Source organism: Eurypyga helias, unplaced genomic scaffold, assembly GCF_000690775.1.
Source record: "Eurypyga helias isolate BGI_N326 unplaced genomic scaffold, ASM69077v1 scaffold7422, whole genome shotgun sequence".
NCBI classification, from domain to species: domain Eukaryota; kingdom Metazoa; phylum Chordata; class Aves; order Eurypygiformes; family Eurypygidae; genus Eurypyga; species Eurypyga helias.
Genome location: NW_010237806.1, coordinates 96,523 through 104,751, shown reverse-complemented (window position 1 = coordinate 104,751; position 8,229 = coordinate 96,523).

Genomic DNA, 8,229 nt, shown 5'->3' with positions numbered 1-8,229 from the left:
AAGATGGTGTAAAAATATTTTTTTTTTTTTTTAGTTCTGTTGAAGAAAAAGTAAAGGGTTTGGTTTTGTTTCAAGTTTTCCTTTGGGTTGGCAGTGAAACAAAGAAGTGACTATTCACCCATCTCTATATAGAAGTTGTACAACTAGTTTCATACTGTACAGGAGTGGCTTGCTTTCATGATTATCAATTAAATTTGTACAGCAAGGTGAAAACGCAGAATGGCTTTGCTTATGTTTCAAAACACTGCCTTTCACGTAAGGGCTTGAAACCTGTAGGAATTGCAAAGCAGCATTGGAGCAAGGAGGTTGAGAGGCAGTTTTACTTCCTCTGAATGGTAATAAAATGCAGCCTTGTTTCTCCCACTTCCCACTCATCCTTATGCTTTGGGGCCATGTGTTCTTTAACAGCCCTCTGAAAAGACATGCGTGTGCAGCTCTAAGTCGCAAACCTTTTTCACTGGTACACCTACCTCTGAAGTACTATTACAAGGAGTTCAACTTTACTAACTAGAAAACACTTTTTTTTAGGCATTTTGGTGGAATAGGTTCTGTATTACCTGACTTCTAAGATAATGTGGGCACCTTATGTCTTAGTTCCTTTGGAGTTTTATCAAATGTAGGTTTATTTGTTTTTAAATTATAAAATATCTGTGAAAGCTTATATTCAACTGGAGGAAACTACCTTGTTTACTCCTGAACAGTAACAGAACAATCACTATTTTCACATGTGTCTGTAAAAGATACCTATTTCAATATACAGTGTAAGAAAACAGTTTTAAAACTCTCACCTGGTCCAATAGTAGGATATTTATGGTTCTGCTGTGTGCTCACCAGAACAGCTTTGAGGGAGAGCTGGTCTCAGAAGGGTTTGTTGGAAGAGGAGTGAAGGTGATGTGTCAGTTCTTCTCTTCAGCAGGGGTTCTGCATGACACAAGTACAAGTCTGTGCTTAATCACTTAAAATTTGGAGAAATGGCCAAATTCACATAAACTGCAATCTCATATCTGCCTAGTTTTTGGAGATGGATGCTTTTTTGCAAAGACTATCTTACTGCATACTTCCCAGTGTCTTTCCCTCTGCTTCTTTCCCCATGTCGTTTGTCTTTATTCTAGTCCTCCTCTGATAATCTCATCGACTGCAGGCCTTCTCTAGGTCTTGTTATCTGTATGTGATGGAATAGGCCTATCAGATAGAAAACTCTACATTGGGTTTGCACTAAATAGCAGTTCTCTAATATTTTCTTTATCAAGACTAATTGAGACAGTTCCTCTGAATTACATGTCTGTACCCCTGGCCAAGAAGTATTTTAAGCAAAACAATCCTTAAAGTTGGTGGGTTTGGAAGTGGGAGGAAAATTAAGAGCCTCGACTTTTTAGCAGAACTCAAAATGTGGTTGTTTGTTTGGGTTTTTGTTTGTTTGGTGTGTTTGTTTGTTTTTTGTTTGGGGTTTTTTTTCTTTGTTTTTTCCAGTCTCCTTGGGAAAGATGGAGAGGAAAAGTTCTACATGCTGCCAGAAAACCAGTCAGAATTTGTGCTGGCCACCATTGCATGGAGGAGGATGTGCTGTGGGGAAACAGCCCAACAGACCCTGTCCTGTCTGAAATCCTGGCAAACTGTGGTCCCTCAGGAAGCAGAGAGGGTGGCCTTGTTAAGGTCTGTAATGCACAGAGTCTTTCTTGAAACTTCTATGCAAAAGCTTAGCATGAAAAAAGTGAACTTTGAGACCACAGGTAGAGTTCTGACCAGGCAGGTGGGAGACAGGGAAAACCTTACTAAGTGGATTTGAGATACTTGCACACGAAGGTCCTATATAAAATCTCAAACAGGAACCTGCCCGGGAGTTTTCCTTTTAGAAGCGGTAACTGAACTGACCTCGGGTCAGGCTGGCTTAGCTCACTGTGGCTGTATTGACTCGCAGTGGACTTGAAACCACACCATGTGGTGCAGTGTCAGCCTGTAGAGATCCAAGCTATGAGCCTCCTTTGTAGGTGAAGAGACTCCTCTTGGTAGAGTTTGCATGCTGAGGTGTAATTATACAGTGGAGACTGGTGTTTCCTAACTGGCACTGCAGTTTTTTTAGATGTTTCTACTAAGATTGGTTTATTCACCACTTGTGAACACTTAGGTTGGGTGTTGTTTTTCCAGAATCCAGATTCTGTGCCTTCAAACCTAGGTTTGTACTAAAAAGGACATGACTTGCGTTGTACTCTGCATGGAGTGCCTCAGTGCTGGTATAATACAAAACCCAGAGCCATTCTTGTACGTGTTTTCTCCTGTGAGGGGGCAGAGCATTGATATGGGCACGTAACTGGTGGTTCAGATTCTGCATGAGCACCACAGGAAACTTCTGTCTGAGGAGTGTATATTTCAAAGGGAGGGGGCACCAGATACCTCAGAAGTTCTTATTTGCTGCTTTCCTATGTTTTTCCAGTTGTGTGGGGTTTTTAATTTTTTTTTTAACATTTAAATCCTGGCATTGACACAACTGAATGTTTTAGCTACAAGAGTTCAGTTCACTTGGTGAATTGACCTAAGTGTTATGGCTAAAAAGGCGTTTGTTCCAGGTCTGTATAAGCCATCTACATCTGAGATCTGGGATGCAGCTATGCTGGCAAAACTCCAGTGCAGGTCAGGCTTTAGCTTTCCTCTCTTTCACAGTTTCAAAATACTCTGCAGCTCTTGAGCATGCCTTTGTCTCCCGTCTATTACTGCACTGTAACATGTTCTTCTTTAAAAGTACCAATACTTGTAAAAACAAGGCCTGGGTCAGCCTGCATAAAATAAAAATGTGGCTAGGACAGCTATGAAGAAAGGTGAGAGTACATCAGATGGGACGGCTGGGGGAGAACTCGAGGAAGGGGAATGCATGGGGTGGAGGGGGTGCTGGAGTACCCCCTGCATAGCGATTGAATGCATGTACCTCCCATGCTGCTGCTGAATCACTTTGCACATATGCAAATACAGTAGTTTCATTGAAGAACCAGCATCCCAAGTAGCACGTCCCTGCAGTGCAGTGGAAGCCAGCGTTTGGGATTGCTGAGCTGTCTTTGAGCAAGCTGGCACGTTTACTATGCAGCACGCAGGGCTGCTGTGGTGAGGGTGGACGGAGGAGAGATGGAGTGGCCGTCCGGCGCTGGTCTGGAAAGGACTTGTGCGCCGTCAGGGCAGGAAGCTCAGCACCCTGTTTTGGCAGGGAATGGCTCTCTCTGTGGTCAGCTGGCATCACAGCTTGCTGAATAATTCCTAGAAGGCTTTGGCCCTAGGCATATTTTTAGGGGTACAACACTTTCAAGAGAGCTTCTAGAATCAGGACAGTGTTAAAAACGTGTCCAAACACAGAAACTAGGGTTTTTCCTCCTTGGGAAGCTTCCTGGAACTGTCAGGTCTCCTGTTGCAGACACTATGATTACTAAGTAAGGTCTTAAGCTCTCTAACACCCTGTGAATTCATTTTCATTTCTGATAGGAAAATAACAGACTGTTACACACAACTTTTTCCCTTTGCATAATTCTGATGTAGTTGTGACACTTGACATACAGCACAGATGACTGTGAACAGCTTCTTAAAATTTAAGCAGGTGATTCAGAATTCATTATGAAAAATCACCTTATTGTTGTCCCGGGAATCCATTACAGACAGCAATTGTTTAACGAGATTATCCAGCTTCAAATGATCCCCAGAACTTCTAATTGATAAAGCAGCTAAAGAACCTTAAATAATAAGCCTAAGAAACTATTTCCAAACAAAGTTTCAAAGGCTTTTTTTTTTTTTAGTGTTATTGATCACCCTCCCTTGAGAATCTATTGATGTTGGCTTTCTAAAATTCTTTGAAACATAATTTTGTGATTATGAAAAACTTCAGTACTGTAGAGAAATTTAGATACTACTTTTTGCTTGTAGGGATGCTTGTAAATAGCACTTCAGCTCTTTGTTTCCCAAGTAAAAAAAGTCTGCAGTTTCAAAAGAAGGTTAAGCAAAGCTCTCTCTTAGATTTAGATTATAATGCTAACATAAAGAAGAAATAATTCTAGCAGCTGGTTTATCCTCAGGTTGCAGGCTGGGAAAATGAAATTTGTCTTTTTATATGATAAGAACACTTCTTTGTAATCTTGGTGTATACTTGCAATATATTTCAAAACACTTCAAGGACTGTTTAAAAAAGAAAAAGAGATGTTTGACAGTACTTGCACATGGCAACATGTGGCACTGATTTGGTGGTGAAGAGAAGCATTAAACTGATTGTACCTAATTGCCCAAATCTGCAGAAGGCACATCAGTATTCAGGACTGCTTTAGGAGAGTTCAAAAACCTCCAGTGTATTCTCAGCAACTGTAGGCTGTCTATGGCCCCTCTAGCTTCTGAGAAAGATAAAGATTATAAGATGTGCTTTCACATAATAACACGGTAAAAAGCAGGAGTAAAGGACAGAGGCAAATGGTTAACATGCTGCTCTTCAGAGACTGGAAGAGGCCTGGAAAAATCAAAGGCAAACCATTGCTTCTGTATGATCTGGCTTGTTTGTTATGTATGGGAGCAGCATTGTGCTTAGCGCTGTTGGAAACGCTGAATTCCTCTCCCTGGATTGCTTATAGCCCAACTGTCACACAGGGAAGTTGGAGGATTTAACTATGGATTATAGCATAAAAACCTGTTTTTCTACCAGGAGACTGGAAAAGACCAAATTATAACTTTGAAGCTCTCTGCTAAAATGCCTTTTCAGTTTTACCGTTTGAACTGGGTGAAATTTATAGAAAAAGGCTTTTAACATTTTAACAGGAACATACTGTTGACAAGGGATGAGAAATACGGTATAGGGTCTCACACTGAATGCCCTCATGTAGGTACACACGTATGTATTGCACTGTATTTTTGCCCATAATTTCTATGTTTTCTATTGTGAGAGGCCATTATTGAAAATGTTTCTTTAGTGTTCAAAATGTGTCTTTGCTCTCTGAAGCTGAAGAATATTTTAATGCTAACTCTGCTGGAAAGGAGCAATGAACAGATTCGGGCAAGTCTCCACATCTGTATAGTCCCTTGCTGCTTCTAATTTAAATATTTCCTATTTTTAACCACTGAATGATGACATTACATTCTGGGATTATTTTTCCTCTTTGTTCCTTGATTCACAACCTTTAGGATGTAGCTTGGTCATATATATCAAACATTCCCCCTCATAGTCCCAAGATTTAGAGGCTTTCTTAAAAAGCACAGATCTAGCTACAAATAGTTATATATACATGTACAGAAAGAGGGTGCACTCTCTAGTCTGTTGATCTGAGTGCTTATGGCTTCAAGTAAAATTAGCCAGCCTTAGGAGAAATAGCCAAATCAGTAGCCAATGACACTAATTTTATAAGGCCCATACAACTCTATATGTTTTATATCAACATATATGCTGTATATAAACTCTATATGCTGTATATACAGCATATATACAACTCTCTATGTTGTATATATGTTGTATATGTATGTATATCATACTCTGATATGTTTGTGATGCTTAATATGTAGTACAGCAAATTCCAAAAAAAGGCTATGGGGCTGAATCCACTGCAGAATGTAAGGGCTCTCTGAAAACTTCAGCCCTGTGGTACGTGGGCTCCCTCTCTCTGGTGCTGGAAGGTTGAAGTGCTGAAGATTATCCAGCGGTTTCTTTGGAGCATGCACTTAAAAAAATAAAAACCCAAACCAAAAAACCAACACCCTCCCTCAAGAAAACCCCACCAACAAACAAAAACTAAAAGCCACCCCCAAAAACAGGAGAGAGGACTTTGTGAACAGAGTGATATCTGGGGTTAAGGAAGTCTATAACCTCCGTGAGTGCCCCTGTTCCCTCCCATGGGAAACCTCTATCTCTGCCCTGGCTGGGGTGGTGCCTGGGGGTAGCCAGGCTGTGGCTGACTCCATCACTGTCCTTGGCTTGTTTTGCCGTGCTGGGGGTTGCGGGACAGGGCTGGTGGTGGAGGGGAGGGTACTACACCTCCTTGGTAGCCCCTAGGCTGTGCTGCACCCAGGCACAGTGAGGGATGGGGAGGAATCTGCCCGCCAGCAGTGGCATCAGTTCCTGAAGGTTGTGGGTCCAGTAAGACTTTCAGCCCCTGTGAAGGTGGGAGCCTTGTTGCATCTGCTGTCAGAGAGCAGCAAGCTCCAGTGTCCACTGCTCCCACTGCTGTCTGTGCCCTGGTGCTGGGGTGAGAGGGGTGCATGTTCTTCTCCACCTCCAAGGTACAACTCCTAATTAGCACAGGGATAACTGAGTCCTTGGGGCCTGGTCAGTGACTTGCTATAGCTGGGAAAAGCTATTGGATCAGGCAGAATTCCAGTATCTGGAGAAAACAAATATGTTGTCTTTACTTGGAAGCTCTGCCTGTTCTGTAGGTGTTTAATTCTGGGTTTTGGCGTTGAAAAACTTCAACACCACTAGCTGCAGCTTCTGGGTTGGCTGTTGCTTGACCTCCACTGCAGCATTTATTATCCTTTCAGATAATTCAAATGGATTGCTTTAGACCCAGGCAAGCAATCACAGTATTTTCTTTCTGCAAATAATTTATTCCAGTTACTTTGTTGTCTCTGTTTCTGATAATGAATTTCTTTTTCATTTGGAGGAATTAACTGCCTGGCCTAAATTAGCTCCTAACTTTGTCCTAAAATCTTTGAATTGGTTATGTTAGAAATAAGATTTTATTAATATTGCAACTAGGTTTTTTTTTTCTTTTGATTACTTCAGTATGACCTGGTTTGTCAAGGGTGACTGTCAGTACTCTCAATTCACTAGAAAGTATGCAGTACTACATGGAAGAAAACATCATAGACATAACTATTTATTCATCAACTAATCTAAATCCAAATATTAATTAAAAAAACCCAAACACTATAACAAGCAGCATAGGAGCTTTCAGAAACCATGTGATTTGAGCTAGCTCAGTAGGAGGGGAAAAATTCTCAAATGTACTGAAGTTCTTTCTTCCCTATTATTTTCAGCTAGCAATGGGGAAAAAAAAAATGCTGCAGACCTTTAAATGCCATGAAGGTTTTTCATATACCACAGCTGGAGATGAAATAACGTGAAAAGTAAGTGCAAAAGAACATTGAAGAAAGCAGTAAAACAAAACCAAGCCTGACAAAAAAACTGCAAACAAACCACAAAAAACACCCCAACAAACCAACCCTCAAAATAAAATTTGGCTGCTTCTTCTAATAACCATCAAATACAATACAGGATCATTAGATTAACCTTTTATTATGATGAAAAGCATTACTGTAAGATGTGTTTCAGCTGTATTTAATGAGATCAGTAGGTTTATGCTCCTTATTACATTGAAATGGACGAAGATTTTAATTTAGATAAATGGATGCCTGACATGGTGTGTTGTTTTTTATATATATCTGCCGCTTTTATGTTGGCTTCTGACTTCTGCGATTATTAAGAGATAATTGCTTTTCCTGCAGTGAGCAGTGTTGAAGTTGGATGGCAAGATGGAATCGTGTTCTTTGTGCCGACGTTGCTTCTGCTGCAACGTCCAGCAACAAGGACGGAGCTGGTGTTGGCGTGTAACGCGTGACAAACGGCTGCCTCTGCCCAGTGCAGTGACATCGGCTACCCTTTTTGCTGGTTTGCCCCCTGCCCAGTTTAGAGACCTCTGGCAAAGTGTGCTTCTTCAGGCTTAAGAAAGAGAAGATTTGGTTTAAATGCTAGAGATCATTATTCAGTTAGAACAAGCTGATATCTGTGCCAAAAACTAGTTTGGGAAGGTCCCTATAAGATGCTGGAGCAGGGCTACACAGATCAAGCAAGTGTGCAGGCACCTTCACACACCCCTGAACTGATCTCTCTCCCTTCTGCACCAGGGCATCTCCTTGCCACCTTGGCACTCCCCCTGTGTGCCAGGATCCCGTGTGCCCAGTGATGCTCAGCAGCTGGTGCCAGGCAGGGTGGCAGGGGCCCTTTGTGACTGCAAAGGTGCTGGGAGATCTTGGGTGAATGATTGACTTAAGGGTCTCTATATGTAAAATGGCCATTCCAGTGCTTGTGCTTCATGTTGCAAACTGTTAGCTGTGTGGATAATCCTGGAATTGAAGGATCAAAGTAAGGAATAAAACGCACTTAGGCTAGAAAGTATCTAACTCAATTAATCTGTTACAGCTTGAGGTGGTTCTTCCTTTGGTCTGACTGTGGGGTAGCTTAATCAGAGCCACTTAATTTCATCAAAGGTTGATCAGATGCTG